Source organism: Medicago sativa, chromosome 5 (genome assembly GCF_051527215.1).
Source record: "Medicago sativa cultivar Bolivia chromosome 5, Bolivia_mono, whole genome shotgun sequence".
NCBI classification, from domain to species: Eukaryota; Viridiplantae; Streptophyta; class Magnoliopsida; order Fabales; family Fabaceae; genus Medicago; species Medicago sativa.
This window is the reverse complement of record NC_140753.1, coordinates 43,082,065-43,098,713: the sequence shown is the minus strand read 5'-3', so window position 1 is coordinate 43,098,713 and position 16,649 is coordinate 43,082,065. Positions and strand designations below refer to the sequence as shown.

The window sequence follows — 16,649 nt, the reverse complement described above, 5'->3', positions numbered from 1 at the left end:
GAAATAATGTTACAAGACATAATCTCAAACAATTCTTTCATCTTTGTTTGATTTTTTTTGTTCATTCTCAACTTAGATCTAACCAACTTCTTTGAATCATAACTTAGGTGTAAACAATTCTCAACTTATAACACTTCTTTCATCTTCAACAATAGATCACTTAAGATGCAATCCGATGCAATTCTTAAGATATCAACTTTCAAGACATAAATGTCTCACCTCATTCATCTTCTTCAACAATAGATCTAACCAACTTTTATCTTTTCTTCATTTGTCATTTTTCTGGATTTGTGATTTGTAAAATTTTGCTATAAAATTTTGTTTGATGCCAAACCGATGCAATCCGGCCATTCGTCCGATTAAACCGCGAAAACCGCAACCGTTGAAACCGCAGACTTTGATGGACGGGAACGGATGGTGATATTCCAACCGTCGGTTCCAGCGGTTCCGGAACCGTCCGCTGACCAGCCCTAGTTGTGACAATAGTAAAGTCCAGCCCTAGTTTTGGAGTTAGATTCTTTTCAGTTTTAGAGTTGGCTCCGTAACGCTCAATTGATAGATTGATGTGTTCATATTCTTTCCGCAAATCAATGAAAAGGAAATGAGCAATGCTCTCTAATTCTATATTTTAACATGGTATCATGTCAAACCACATTGCAATTGAATGACTTTATTTCAAGAGTTAAATAAGTTTTTTGTCCTTATGAATATATTAAAAAATTTGTTTTAGTTCCTTTAAAAATTTCATTGACTTTTAATCTCTATAAAATTTTCAATCACCACTTTTGGTCTCTATTATTAAGTCAACTCATGTATTTTTTTTTAATGAAATTGTGCAGAAATGTGTAGTATATTGTAAAAATCTCTTCAAAAAAAATTAGAATATTTTAACAAAATATGAATTAAATATGAATTTTTAATGGCCAAAAATATAAAAATTCATATTTAATTCATGTGTTGTTAAAAAAATTACATTTTTTTTTGTGAGAGGTTCTTATAATATCATAAACTTTTCTGCAAAGTTTTATTCAAAATATGAATTCTACATATGAGTTTACTTAAAAGGAGGAACCAACAGTGAAAATGGAAATTTTTTGGATGTCTGAAAGTAGAAGAAATTTTTTAGAGGGACAAAAACGAAAAGTTGATATATTTATAGAGACTAAAAACATATTTAACCCTTATTTTAATGGTAAAGAACAAAAAAGAATGAATATGCCATGGACAAAAAGGACCAAATTGTCTTCTTTCTTTTTCTTATTGAAGGATTTAATTGTTTCTTTCAAAATTATTGCCATGGACAAAAATGTCTCTTCAATCAAATAAATATGTGGTTGAACAATCAAATAATTATAAATGAAGTTTGCTAACTAGACCGTCCATATATTCCTAGAGAGCTAAAAGATCTCCAGAAGGGCTTTTAGACTCTCTCAGAGGCCTCAGCGCCCTCCCCAAGGCGCCGTCTCTATATGCATCTAGAAACCTCTAGAACACGTGTTAAATACCTAAATACCCTTGTTACTTATTGTCTAAAGTAACCATAAATTAAGCCCATGGTACTTTTTGCAAGTACAGTTGGCGCCGTCTGAGGGAAGAGGTAAAACTAACTTGACCACGTTTCGCAAATCGTGATTTGGAAATTCTAAACCTAAACCAAAAACTTTTTGAATCGCATCCCTCACCGCGATTTAGAAACCTTTTCTCAATCTCTCATGGTCACGATGACTGAATTCCCCGATCACGACGCCGTAGAGGCGGTGAAACCCCAAATCTAGGCCGCACCCTTTCAATTTTCTAATCGCTGCCTCCATGCTTATGTCTACAATTTTCAACATACTAAACTGTCTTCAATTATTCAACGCCCACTTTGCCTCCATATAACCTTTATCTTTCGTCGATGTCGCCGAGGAGTATGAGAAAGGCGGCTTTGTCGTCTGAATCTTGATCTTGATTGGCTTCTCTATGTTAACGTAATGTGAATGTTTTCTTTGGAGGCAATAAGCTGGTTACAATTAAATATACAACTTGATTAAACCACATGAAGAATTATTTTATAATTATACTATATAGTGCTATGTGCTTGACATTATAGAATATATGCAAGTTGTTAACGGCTAATCCACAAGAGTAATTATAATGCATGAAAGTCTTGCTTTTTGAACCAAGCCCATCAAAGATAATCATTTTTGTTAGATATTTTACATCCATATGGCTTAGAAAAAGTATATAGCATATCAGGATAAAATCTGTGACTAGTTACTTCCCAATCTTTTTTAGCATGTGTCACATGTAGTAGCTTGATAAGTACGAAAATTTCCTTCACTTTGTTGTTCTATAGAAGTCAACAACCCTACATCATTTGAAGTTTTCTATAACACAGAAGAATGTATCACAAAATTATGTACTGATTCTATTGCAGTATAGTGTACTACAGCAAGTGAGCCCGTGATGAAAGATATAAAAAATAATCAGGAAATTGTGCATCATGTTCGACATTAGTCGAATCCGTCGAGAAGGTATATTATGTTTGCTTCATGTCAACAAGTCTATATATGAAACAGCAACAGATCAGAGGAGGAAGAACTTAACTGTCGGAACTATTAAAAGCATGTCATATTGACTTAAGCCTTTAGCGGTTCAGCAAAACAAATGAGAATGACGAGGTAAAAAACAACCAAAGGAAAGAGGAAAAGAGCGTCATATTGGAATGATATACCCAAATCAACCGACGAGCTCGATTCTTCACCACCATCGTCGCCATTATGATCATGCAACGAAGAATCCATTAATATTTCCCTCGGTACCAACAACGCCAATAAAGAACGGTTTTGCTTTAAATATCATTCTCATTTTGATATACTTTGACATGCTTTGTTTCAAATTTTATTGGTGACATATAACTTTGGCATACTCTGTAAATCTTTTTATTCTGAGATCTCTCTTCAATATCATTTGATAATCACTTGTTGAAAGACATGCATGGCCTTGTTTCCTTCAAAGTTCATTCGAAATCGGATGAGCAGACAAATTCTTAGTGACAATCATACCTACCTACAGGGTGGAAGAGATATAGAAAAAGACGAGTGGAGCATAACATAACTTAGCGGAAGAATTAGTTATTATATTTATTGTAAAACAGCTTTTATCATTAGGAAAATTATTTAACTACTCTAGGTACCCCGTGGCAGAAGTAAATAAATGTAGTATTGTTAAAATGTCACATATGTGGGATTCTGGTGAGGAAAGTCTTGGTATTTAAGAGGTCCAAGTAACCCACCTCTCATTCCTGGGAACCCCTTTCATGTACCATTTACTTTGCGAACTGAACTAACTGTTTAGTAAAAACATAAATAATTGATTAATGGCACTAGACCCACATAGGAGAATAGGTTTGAGCAGAAGAACTAGTTCCAACTTCATAGGAGGAAATAACAACATATAAAATAAGATAACCAGCAAATTAATTTCAAGGTAGTAAGGGAAAGAGAAGTAGCATAAAATAAAAGAATGAAGGGGGCGAGTTAGTAGCAAAATCCGATTTAAGAGAAGTGGCAGAATGAAGTAGAAGACTTAGCTAGTTCCAATCTAATAGAAGAAAGAAAATGATTAAAAGCACAAGATAATCAAGTAAGAAGATTATTTCAAATCTAATAAAAAGGAAGGGGAGTAGAAAATATGGACGAGTTAATAAGACAATACAACGAGTAAATAGTTCTCATTAAATAGGATTGTGTATAATTAAGACTCCTTTATTTTGGATGTTCGGAAGTCACGTTATATTTTAGATAAATAAAGTTTGGGAGGCAAAGAAGCCCGACAAGGGTGAGATTAAACAAAGGAAGTATTCACTAAACAGCACGTCAGAATGAAATGTAGAAAGCAACGATCCCGTCATTAAGAGCTTGAAGATGAAACACAAAGCTATTCTAACTTTTCTCGACCTTTCAAATTTGTTTTGCAGATTTTTAACGAGGCGCCCTATTTTCTAATGAACTACTCGCCATATCTACTTTATTCGACATATCTACTCTTTACTGCACGGAAACTCCGCGAATACTATAAATGTAACGCCCCATTTTCCGTAACGATAGAAAATGGTGTTACGTCTTAATACTTGAGTGTCTAAAGCGGATTAAGTTCATAAATCTTACTTTTACTAGTAAATTAATTAGGCTACTAAAAATTTAATTTAAATAAATCTCTTTCATGCATTTTTTTTATATTAAGTAAAAGTCTTAGCTCTTGATCGTAAAACATAAAAATAAATAAAACACAAGGATATAAAATATGCATCAATATATTCTACACGACGTTAATTATCTTGCCCTTAGGCTTACATATTCAGGCTTGTCAGGGGTAGTTAGATATTTTACAACACCTGCAAGTTAGTACTTCCTACTTAAGTCAACCTAATTAAACATAATCATCTGTCATGATCCTTGACACCTAGAAGCCAATACCACATAAGAGGAGGTCACTTGAGCGTAGAGTTATTTAGTTTACTAAGTACTAGAATTAGCTCCACAACTCTAACCCACTAAAAGTTAATATTTACACATTTGGACAAAATCTTATAACGACCATTTGGGAGATCTCCATTAGCACCACCAACACCAAGGTCTTCAGAGGGATCCACTTCATCTCCAGCACGTCCACTCACCTCCACATCAGTCACGGTCATGTCTGCTCCATCCTCCTCAGGATCATTCTCAAAATGATAAACAACGGGGGGACGCACACTAATGCGAGCGGTAAGGAGAAAACGAGGCCTTGGTCCTCTAGCCCTCTCAGAGGTCGAATCCTCCCTAGCTCTATCAAGACCTAATGTACTAATCATCCTCTCTAATGGTAACACTATCTCCAAGGTAACATGATGAATGACAGATAACACTACTAAACCTCCTATTCCTTCGGTTGTCCTAACCAGCCCTGTGAAAGTCAGTGTTTGGGATGCCCTATCCAACTCCCAAACCGCATCACCTATCTACTCTAAACACTCAATCCTACGAGTTCCCGAGTGATTCAGTAACTCTCCCGGCATCATCTGCAAATTGTAAGGGTGAAATACTTGCACACAAGGTTAACTAAATGCTAATAATATTACATGATGATATATAATATTTTATAGTTACAGGTAATGTTTTTCAAATAAAGAAATATATAACACAATTATACATGTAATTTCTTTCACTATTAAATCCTGCAAAAATTAAATAACCACGTAGAAATTAAATAATCACAAGAAAATATAAATCGATTGAGAACACAAATTTTTGGCAATCACGCACATCAAAGTTAGTCAAAAACAAAGATCACTTAACACTTTATCATAATCAATACAAAGGTTATAGTTTTGACTTGTTAGTAGCATCTTGGTTAAACCTACTCCATGGAGACCTCTATTATGAGTGTAAAGCCGTCTCAACTGCCATAACATGATTGTTTGCAATGAGTAGATATATAATCTCTACTCCAACCATTCTGGCCCGATCGCTGCACCTTATTATAGATAATCCTGCACAGTCAGGTATCACTGCGTCGGGTATTATGATTTCCTCCAGTTAGAGAAGCTATCACTAACTATTGGTAGGAGTTCAAAACGCCTGTGATCCCCAGATTGTGTGTAGTCGACCCAACCGAACCTATCCTCAGTCTTATATACGTTATCATATTATAAGAAACAACCTGTATTACTCTTTACAAAATTTATTAGTTATGTAAATCTTCAACACAACTATTTTCATCAACAATCAACTTAACAATTTAATTGTCAAAAGTCATAAATGTACCTTAAGAGAAATTTCTTCAAATAAAATTAATAATAATAACTGTGAGTTAGTTATAAGATAAATAAATTAAGAAAAATATATTATATATACTTACAATACCACGTTTAACTGATTACTTATCATATATATATATATATATATATATATATATATATATATATATATATATATATGCATAATATTTAGAATGTTTTCTAGAATTTCTTCTTTCTACTTACTGTCCATTTCAATAAATAATATAAATAATTAAATTTGCTCATTAATAATATATATTTAAAACAGATTAATACTACAATTAAATACACAAATTTTCTTAATCTCATGTGATAATATACATATATATCTTGGGCGTTCTCTAAAGTATATCCCCTTACCTTTCAGCTTTTCAAAACTTGAGTAATCACTTTCTTCAACACCTAATTACTCATCAAAATAATTATCTCTTAACTAACTATCATTGTAATAAAAATTATTAAATGCTAAATGTTAAAGTAATTTTAAGAATTATAGAGTTGACCATAAATTTGGAACGTAACAACATTAACATTGAAAAAATTCTAAAGACAATTTTCCAATAGCTACAATTAACTAGTTTATTCAAGTGGTGTCAGTAATGGTTATTCTTTCTTACTTAGAATAACTTTAGAATTTTAACATGATGGATTTCTACTAGTTTTAACCAAATCTTCCAAAAATAATTATGAGTTATCAAAACTTTTAAAAATAAATTCTAATACCTACCATTTTATTTATATATATCAATAGATACAACTTAATAAAATTTACATAATTAATATAGTCAAGTGTTTTTTTTTTTTTTGATAAGGCAAGAGTCCAAACATAAAAAAGGAATAGAAAACAGTCCAAAAGTTGGAGTGTCTTACCGATTCCAGTATATGTCAGGAGCTCATGTATATGTTATTAAAAAAAAAGGAAAAATAAATACAAAAAAGAACTGGGGGGACATAAACCTAACCCAGTCAATCCACGCAAAGTGTATGCCAACCCAAACGGGTGATACAAATAAATAAAAACAACACCGGTGGATGTCTAACAGATGATGTATGGACAAACCGTCAACACGGAATGGATCCAAGAACCAATAACTCCTTGCGACAGCAACAAGCCAAACGTCTCTTTCGAGCTAAACAGTCCAACATCAGACAGACCGATGAGGATTTTGAAACCACATCCAAGTTATATAGAGCCAAACTTCATGAAGGTGAGAGATTCTACCGCCAACACGGATACATAACCCCACGCCTACAATCCACTATGATGCGACGGAAAGCTTCACGGCCATTTCTAGCCAAATCCAATAGAAAGCAACTCAAAACCAATTGAAGCCAGATCGAGGGATGGTCAATCAATGGGTCTGAGCACCACGAGCACCGCCAACACGGAAACACCCGCACCTACCATTCGCAGCAACAACAGACAACAAGTGCATGGCCATTTCTAGCCTAGAAGACCTGTTACGAAGCATATCTATGATCTTGGAGGAGCAGTACAACGCTGAGGGTGCCAAACCACCGAAACAAACACAATACGACCAACACACATCATCGACACCAACAACGTTGAACATAACAGAACCTAACCACCGCGACGTAGTCAACAGTGATTTTAATATACCAGACCCGGATCGATACTGAGATGACCCAAATCGAAACCGGATTTTTCATAAACCCATTGAAACAGATCCGGAACGAAGATCCTCCACCGTGAACAAGCCACAACGGCGGAACCAACAAACCGATCAAAAAAGGACCACCACACAAGAAACCAGAACCGACGCGTTTTGTGGTGTAACACACAAACGCGTTGACGGACCACCACACAAAAATGCACCGGCACTGCAATGGCCACCGCCACCAAACCCACCGAAGAATCTTGTGTTGGAAGAGGGTGACGTCGCGAAATCAGATGATTCGATCGCACCACCTCGACGCCGGAGCTACATCGTGAAAGGTTTGGTTGTGAGGGAAGAGATGGCGGTGGCTGGAGAGGTTGTTTCTAGAGAGAGGAGAGAGCGATCTGTTTCTAGAGAGACTCCTAAATGTGTAGTAAGAATTTAATAAATAAATTCATGTTACTAATCTTTAAAGAAAATGACTATTCCATTTTAATCAGCTCCATCACTAAAATAGGGCTAAGTTAAAACATAACTCATTATTTTTGTTAATTTGTGAATATCTAGTGAGATTTATAGTTTTGGTTCTCTAAGGCATAAGTAAAATATTAATTTCAACAAAAGTTTATTGAAAGGCCAAATTATTTTATAGTGGGTAGCTAAGTTACAAGAAAGAACTTTTTAGACAAAAATAATACAAACAAAACAAAGGAATAAAAGAACTAGTTTGTTTTTGGACTATTAAACAAAGTAGTTAGAAAGAGTAAGAGAGAACTAAGAGTTTACCTTAGTTTTTGTTCTGCTATAGATAGTGTGCAAGTTTTGTGATTTTATAAGAAACACAAAGTGCCTATTTATAAGTAAACAAAGTGTAGTCTATTATGGTGCAAATATTACACGTCTTTAGTTTAGTCACTGTAAGAGATATACTCAAGTTTATACTTTAGTAACGTTCATGCATATGCCACGCCAATGGATAAGCTAATTCTTATCAGTATACTTACATTCTTATCTGTACTGTTTATTAAAATAAAAAAATAAAAACATCATAAATAATATAATTAATCATATAATTCTATCATATATATTTTTCTGGTTTTCAAAAATATATTTATTTATTTATTTCGATAATAAAATTTATACGGTCGAGCAAATCGCTGTCCGAAATTCGGTAGAATTTTAAGCTGAAATTTTTATCATAGCTTGTTATGATATTATAGTACTAATATATAACATTATTTTTCCTAAATTCACTCTCTAGAAAAGAATTTAATTATCAGTTAATTCAGAGTAAAATACCGCAAAAACACAGTAAATAATGCATAAAAAAATATTCACTCTCTAGAAAAGAATTTAATTATCAGTTAATTCAGAGTAAAATACCGCAAAAATACACTAAATAATGCATAAAAAATAGGGTGTCACAATAAACGTGTCAACCCCTCGTGGCTCTGAACGCCCTGTCAACCCCCCGTGGCTCTGAAAATTAATGTGTCAACCCTCCGTGGCTCTGAACGCCCTGTCAACCCGCCATGGCTCTGAACAGTCCTTTTAACCCCCTGTGGCTCTGAAAATTAATGCGTCAACCCCTCGTGGCTCTGAACGCCCTGTCAACCCCTTGTGGCTCTGAACAGTTTTTAAGTCAACCCCTTGTGGCTCTGAACTAACGCGTCAACCCCTCGAGGCTCTGAACGCCCTGTCAACCCCTCGTGGCTCTGAACAGTATAAACCGACAACCCGACCAGTGGGCTCTGAACGTCGACCTGGAAAAATACGTGAACCCGGCCAATGGGCTCTAAAGGTCGACTCGGAAAAATATGTCAACCCGACCAATGGGCTCTGAACAACTATCTATGTCAACCTTAAACAGGCTCTGAACAAAACGAGCAACTTACAAAGATTCTACACATCATGTTCACCTACAAAGATACAACCGTAAAATATAAAGCACAAACTATGATATGAAATTCGACGCAACGCCATAGAAAAGTTCAACTCGTCAACATATTCTCCACAACGCCATTACATCAACAATGAAGTTGTAGAGAACTATAGCGCCAAAACGGGCTCGCCCAATTGACAAGGTACTATGTCGCCAAAAAAGGGCTAGCCCATACCATAAACCCATGAACTCGCCGAAGAACATGCAAATGCAAAATCGCCCATCTTCCAATATCGAAAGAGCAACGTTATAATTAATCACTTCGCCTTGTCCCAAGACTCGTGCTTGGGGGACTGTGGACCGTCAATATATTCCTAGAGAGCTAAAAGTCTCCAGAAGGGCTTTTAGATCCTCTCAGAGGCCTCAACGCCCTCCAGAAGGGCCGTATGGCCCAAGGCGTGACCTCCCCAAGGCGCCGCCTCTATATGCTTATAGAAGCCTCTAAAAAACGCCTTAAATGCCTAAATACCCTTGTTACTTATTGCCTAAGTAACCATAAATGAAGCCCATGGAGGGTTATAAAACAACCCTTGAGTATTCACCTACTACTATTATAAACCATTATTAAGCGAATGGTAATTGTGTAATTTAAAAAATTGCAACCATTTTTTTTGTCAAAACCATTGTTTTTTTTAAGGTTGTTTGTAACACCCCAAATTTTCTATTTTTAATTAATTCAAGGGTTTAATATGTGATTCGTCCCTGCAAATAGGGCTCGCTTAAAATTTCGTCCCTGCAATCGCTAATCCTTTTTTTTTGCCCCTGCAAAGTTTAATCAGTTAAAAATTCGTCCTTTGACCCAGTTTAATCACTGCCACGTCAGCAAATGACCAAAAGGGCACGCGAAAGGACGAAAATACCCCTGGCTTATTTTTTTTCCTTAAAAAAAAATTTCAAAATTTTGAAAATTCTTTTTTTAAATTTAAAAAAATCTGAAAAAATCATAAAAAATTTCGGAAAAAAATTTTAAAATTAAAACTGAAAAAACTGAAATTTTTCCGAGAAAAAATCGTAAAAAAAAATGGGGAAAAATCTGGAAAAAAAAGTTTTTTGAAGGAAAAAACAAAAAAAAATAAGCCAGGGGTATTTTCGTCCTTTCGCGTGCCCTTTTGGTCATTTGCTGACGTGGCAGTGATTAAATTGGGTCAAAGGACGAATTTTTAACTGATTAAATTTTGCAGGGGCAAAAAAAAAGGATTAGTGATTGGAGGGACGAAATTTTAAGCGACCCCTATTTGCAGGGACGAATCACATATTAAACCCTTAATTCAATGATGTTTAATAGGTGAAGTTTTGATTAATATTATCATTGACGCTGCTTGTGCTTGAGTATTATTTTATTGTTGAGAAAATAGAATATTGATAATGATGATTGAGAAGTAGTGTGAGAATTTAAATAAAATGAAGGGAGGAATCAAAATAAAATAATATAGAGTTGGGGGTGTAGAATATAAGTTTCAAATAAGTGGGGGAGGGGAGGAGTAAAGAATAGTGAGTAGAGAAAAAGAATCTTATCAAGTGACCGGGCCAAATATAAATAGAAAGGTTAGGAGTTAGAAGAATCAGTATTGTTGAACGTGGAAAACAAAGAAAAGAGGAGCATAGGAAGAGAAACCCTAGTTGCAGCAAGGTCAAGCCACAAACCGCAATTTTTGAAGGATTCGAGATAAAGGGGAGAATCTCTTTATCTCTAGGGTTTAATATTTTATTGTGGGGTTGTAAAGAGGTTAGAGTATGAGTGTTGTTATGATGGTGATGAGACTGTTGATGGGGTTGTTTAATTCTTAAGATGTGATTGTTGTTATTGTAACATCCCAATATTTTCTACATGTGGTTTTTATAATTTTCTTGATTTACTATACTTAATTAATCAATTTGGTGTGACAATGATAAAATAATTATAATTGTTTCCATTATTTATTAATTATTTTGATGAGTTATTTTTATTCATGAGTCTATTTTATATTTGATTATTTGATGTTATTATCATTTCAATTATTTAATTTTAGAAAACAAAAAGTTTTTAGTGACCAAGTTTGATTTAATCATCCGAGATGGGCCAAGTTAGGTTACCAAGTCATACACGTGGAACATGCATTCCTTTAGTTAACCTACATTCAAGCCATTCCAAAGTCAATTTTGATCAAGCCCATTTCTTTTAGTTGTGATATACGTGAGCATTATTATGCTGAGTTTTAGGCCTTTATATTTCATTGTGCTCTTATCATATATCACACTTCCGTGAATGGCTCACACGTTCTATTCCCATTATTTAGATTACATGTATATATGCATTATGCTCTATCAGCCAGGCGGTTTATGTTTGGAACGTCATTGCAATCTATCAGGAGGTGGGTTAGTGTTTTGTTTAGGTAATCCCGGTTTTTACTCAATTTATTTTACCTATTTGACCATGTGTTTCTCCCACGTTAGTTATCTTCAGTGTTGTTAGCCTATTAATTAGTATCCCTTGCTAAATATAAGGAAAGGAATCCACCTCTCACATTGAGTTTTTTCACCGGTCATTCATCTCAAATTTCATGGTCTCAATTTTGTTAATTAACCACACAAGCTATAATATTCATCTCATTGCATGAATTTTCTTCCCTTAGTCAAACACTCAAACACCCGAGACCACTTTTATTTCTTCCAACTTCCATAAATTATTGCCATTCAATCATCATGATGACCCTTGAAGATTACAAGTTCATTCCTTGCTTTTCTAAAATGATATTTTGTCTCCCATGAAGCAAAACACGTGAACCCTTATTTCCATACCCTCGTTTTAAATTCTTATGTCATCAGTGCATGTAGGGTACGATCTCTTCATCATCAAATTTCTTGTTCATCCGAATTACTTTCTATGCCCTTTAAGTATTCATCTAGCAACCATTTCTCTTAAAATTCATGGAAGTCTAAGGTATACTCTATGTCATTTTTATCTTGTTTACTTCCATACTTCAATCTCTAATCCTAGAATGATGTCTCATTGGAGCTATTTTCGTTTTTCTCAAACCTGTCATCGTAGAATTGCAACTACGCCTTTGTTCACCGTTCGATTGGGCTAATTTTTGGACAGCGTGTTCAAGACATGCGGTCCTTCGCTTTCAACGGTTTGATCGTCAAAATAATTCCTGGAGTGAGAGAAAACGTGTCTGCACCGTAGCTGTGAGTTTGAGATGGTTTAGATTTCGGCTGGGAAGAAAAGCTCTCGAGGTAAGGGCTTTTTCCCATACGTCCATACTAAGTGTTAGGGCTGTGTTATTAAATAGTGGTAGCAATTCTTGTCTTTTAAAAAGAAAAATAATTAAAATGTATTTTCAATGGTAAAATTTAATCCTTTCTAAAAGTGATTATTCTTTGCTCAAAAAAAGTGATTATTCTTAATTATGAGTGATTATTCTTAATTATGTTTTATATGAAAGTTGTGTATGATAATGTGGTGTGAATTGATATATTTATATTATTATGCTTTATATGTTTTTGTGGTGTTGGAAAAGAAGTGTTACATTTTTTTTGATGAATTAAAGAAAAGAGAAAGATGAAAATGTGAGATTGTGAAATGATTGACTTTTTGGCTGTGTGTTTGATGATGCGTTAATATTTGCCTTAGTGGCGGGTTAATATTATATATCTGTGTGGTGCCTTAGTGGCGGGTTTTAGTCTGCATTTTCATGATCATGCATGGCATATGCATCTGCGTGGTGCCTTAGTGGCGGGAATTGCAATTATATTCTGTGGGGATGCCTTAGTGGCGGGAATTGCAATTATATTTATGTGTGGTGCCTGTGTGGCGGGTTATATCCGGATCATGTAGTATTTAAGAGCATGCATTCTACACATCATTGCATTGCATTGAGTCTGTTGTATACATGTGATTAATTATTGACTTAAAACTATTTTATTGCAAATAAGATGTGTGCGAACCTTACTTTGAAGCATATGACTTGAATGTATTTAGTTGAGTTGTAATTTATCAAAACCATTGATTTGTAAAAGAATAGAGTTTTAGGGTTTTGAGTCGTCTTCCATGTATTCTACTCTTGTATCATGTTGATGCAGGTTTAGAATCTTTACTGTGTTCCTTCTTGTGTCGTGTTAGATACTTGTTTAGGACTGGGTTTGTGAGTATTGATACTCTTGTGCATCAAACCGAAGTTGTGAAACATGGTTTGGTTGTTTGTGTTGGAAGGTAACTTCTACTTTTTATTGTGTTTGAGGTCTGATAGGTCACTGGGGCAGTGACTGACCATTAGGATAGTGAGATGGGATCTCAGATCTAGGAGTTCCTAGGTTGAAGTCTAGACGGGTAGGTCCTAGGTCATATAGTGTAAACGAGGAGTTTGCTGAGAGCTATTGAATATGGACTACACTAGTGGATTTCCTTCCTGGCTTGGTAGCCCCCAGATGTAAGCGTGTTGTGCTGAACTGGGTCAACAAACTCTCTGAGCCTTTTACTTCCCTGTCGTTTATTTTGCTGTTTGTTTATGCTTTCTGCCAGAATGATGTTGAAACATTAAACGGAACATCTGCTTTCTGCAGATCGGGATCTTGAAGTTTATTCCATGATTCTTCACTTGTGCTTGCTTCTTTGGGGGAGGTCCTCCTTGAGAGCTTGCTGGTTCTTTACCACTTCTTCTTGAAGCCATTGACCCTTGTTGGAATTGGTTTTGAAGGTTTAGGGTTTGGGAGGATTTTTGGTGGAAAGGATTAGTTTAGGGTTGGGCTTGATGTTTAAGGAAGGTTTGTTGGTTTGGATGTGGAGATTGGTTAAGGTTTTGTGGTGTTTGGGTTAGGTTTTGAAAGATTAGGGTTTTGGTGAATTATGGGTTTGAATGGATGAAAGATGTTTTTGATTGGTGGTCTTTGTTTTGGATGAAGTATGTGGTTGATTGGTGAAAGAATTGAGTGATTTGGTTAAGAATTGAGGGAGATATGAGGGTTTGAAGGTTTGAAGGTTATGGAGGTTTAGAGAGAAGTTTGAAAGATGAAAGAGGGTTGTTGTTTGTGAATGAGGAAGAAGAAAGAAAAATTTGTATATATGGGGGTGTAGAGCTCGGGCACGGCCGTGCCACCTATTGGCACGGGCCGTGCCATCTTTCTGACTTCAGGGCTTGATTTTTGCCTTAAAAACTTGGCACGCCCGTGCCATACCTAGCACGGGCCGTGCACCTTTCTGACTTCGTGGCTTCAAAATTTTTCCACTTTTTTCGAATCAACTTGGACAATTACCTACAAAAACATTTAAAACAAAGAAAAGCAAAACAAAAGCAGTAAAATGCGTGGGTTGCCTCCCACGAAGCGCTCTTTTAATGTCATTAGCTTGACGGTTAGAAAGCGTCCTTAGAATGGATCAAAGATATCATATTGTGTAGATGACGCTATAAAACGTTCTTTCACAATATGATCATTAAGCATGCAACAAGAGTAAAGAGCGGGACCTTTCATAACGTTTTCCAACTCGTATCCTACCATTTGATCACTCACTTGAAAGACTATCCTACCAAGTTTAACATCAATGAGAGCTCCCACAGTTGCGAGGAAAGGTCTACCTAGGATTATAGGGACGTCATCGTCCTCTTCAATGTCAACGACTACAAAATCAGTGGGGATGTATATCCCCTCCATCTTAACAGGTATGTCCTCGACAAATCCTACAAGTTTCATGGTAGAACGGTCAGCTAACTTTAATTCCATTTCGGTAGGTTTCAACTCTCCTATCCCTATCCTTTTAAGAAGAGACAAAGGCAGCAAACTAACACTAGCTCCTAAGTCACATAAGGCTTTGTTTATGGTTTCATTCCCAATTTCACACGGTATGGCAAAGCTACCTGGATCTCTAAGCTTAGGGGGTGCTTCTTAGATGATTGCACTAGTTTCCTTAGCCAAGGCTATTGTCTCATTATGCTCTATAGCCCTTTTCTTTGAAAAAATTTCCTTTAAAAACTTGGCGTATAGAGGCATCCTAGACAAAGCTTCAGCAAAGGGAAGTTTAATGCAAATTTTCCTAAGTATGTTGACAAATTATTCAAACTTACCCTCTAGTTTAAGCTTTTCAGGATTTAAGGGGGATGGAGTTTTGTTTTCTTCAAGTGGTTTTGCTTCTTCTATCACAATTTTATCACCTAAGGGCTTGACATTTTCTTTCCCAATGTTTTTAACCTTAGCAAAAGTTTCGCCTAACTTACTACCCCCAAAAGATATAACATTAACTTGGGCTTTGGGATTGGCTTCGGTTTGACCAGGAAAGACTCCCGGCGTTTGGGAAGAGGTAGCCACTTGTTGGGCTATTTGAGCGATTTGAGTTTCAAGCATTTTAGAGTGAGTAGCAATAGAATCAACCTTGGTATTGAGCTTGGAAAGAGAATCATTCAGAAATCCAGTTTGGTTTTTAAGTTCTTGAAGTTGTTTGTTTTGGTTGGCAATAGAATTTTCCAACAAAATCTCCAAATTGGATTTCTGAGTGAATCTTTGGTTGTTTACATAACCGGGTGGTGCTACTTGTCCATAGGGATTTTGGTTTTTATAAAATTTTTGATTTTATCGCATCCCTTGGTTGTATTGAGCATAATTCATTTGCTCAACACCATTAATAGCACTACCTAGTTGGCAATCAACACCAGCATGACCAGTTATACCACATATTTCACAAGAAGGAGTAGAAGCAGAATTGATAGCACTAACATTGAGTTTTTTAAGTTTTTCGGTTAGTGTGTCAATTTTAGAAGCAAGGTGGTCGTAGTTAGAGACTTCGTACATACCTGCCTCCTTTTTGGAGGATGAAGAACTAGTGATGGCTCTCTCGTCGGTCCATTTGTAATGATTCTGAGCCATGTCTTCAATTAGGGCATACGCCTCCGTGTAGTTCTTGTTCATAAGTGCTCCACCTGCGGCTGCATCAACAGACATCTTAGTGGTATAAGACAAGCCATTATAAAAAGTGTGGACTATAAGCCACTTCTCTAGGCCATGGTGGGGACAAAGTCTTAGCATTTCTTTGAAACGCTCCCATGCATCATAGAGAGATTCCCCATCTTTTTGGTTGAACCACGTGATTTGGTCTCTAAGTTTAGCGGTTTTAGATGGTGGAAAGAAACGGGCAAGGAATGCTTGCCTCATCTGATCCCATGAAGTAATGGAACCGACTTCGAGGGAATGGAACCAAGCGCTAGCTCTATCCCTTAAGGAAAAGGGAAAGAGATGAAGTTTTACGGCCTCTTGGTTCTCCTTCATGGTTCCACTAATTCGTAGGAAAACAGAGATGTGAAGATTGGGATCCTCAGTG

General features: G+C 35.8%; 1 long non-coding RNA gene and 1 other non-coding gene across 2 annotated transcripts; one reads left to right on the top strand and one right to left on the bottom strand.

The window, feature by feature from the left end:
- Positions 1–4,279: 4,279 nt before the first annotated feature.
- On the bottom strand, positions 4,280–8,249 carry LOC146922272 (uncharacterized). The gene is made up of 3 exons (XR_015012410.1): positions 8,209–8,249; positions 6,164–6,205; positions 4,280–5,044 (listed from the first exon to the last, which is right to left on the bottom strand). It is a non-coding gene; the product is annotated as an uncharacterized LOC146922272 (long non-coding RNA).
- Positions 8,250–16,328: 8,079 nt separating this feature from the next.
- On the top strand, positions 16,329–16,435 carry LOC146922271 (small nucleolar RNA R71). Its single transcript, XR_015012916.1, has one exon. It is a non-coding gene; the product is annotated as a small nucleolar RNA R71 (small nucleolar RNA).
- Positions 16,436–16,649: the final 214 nt, after the last annotated feature.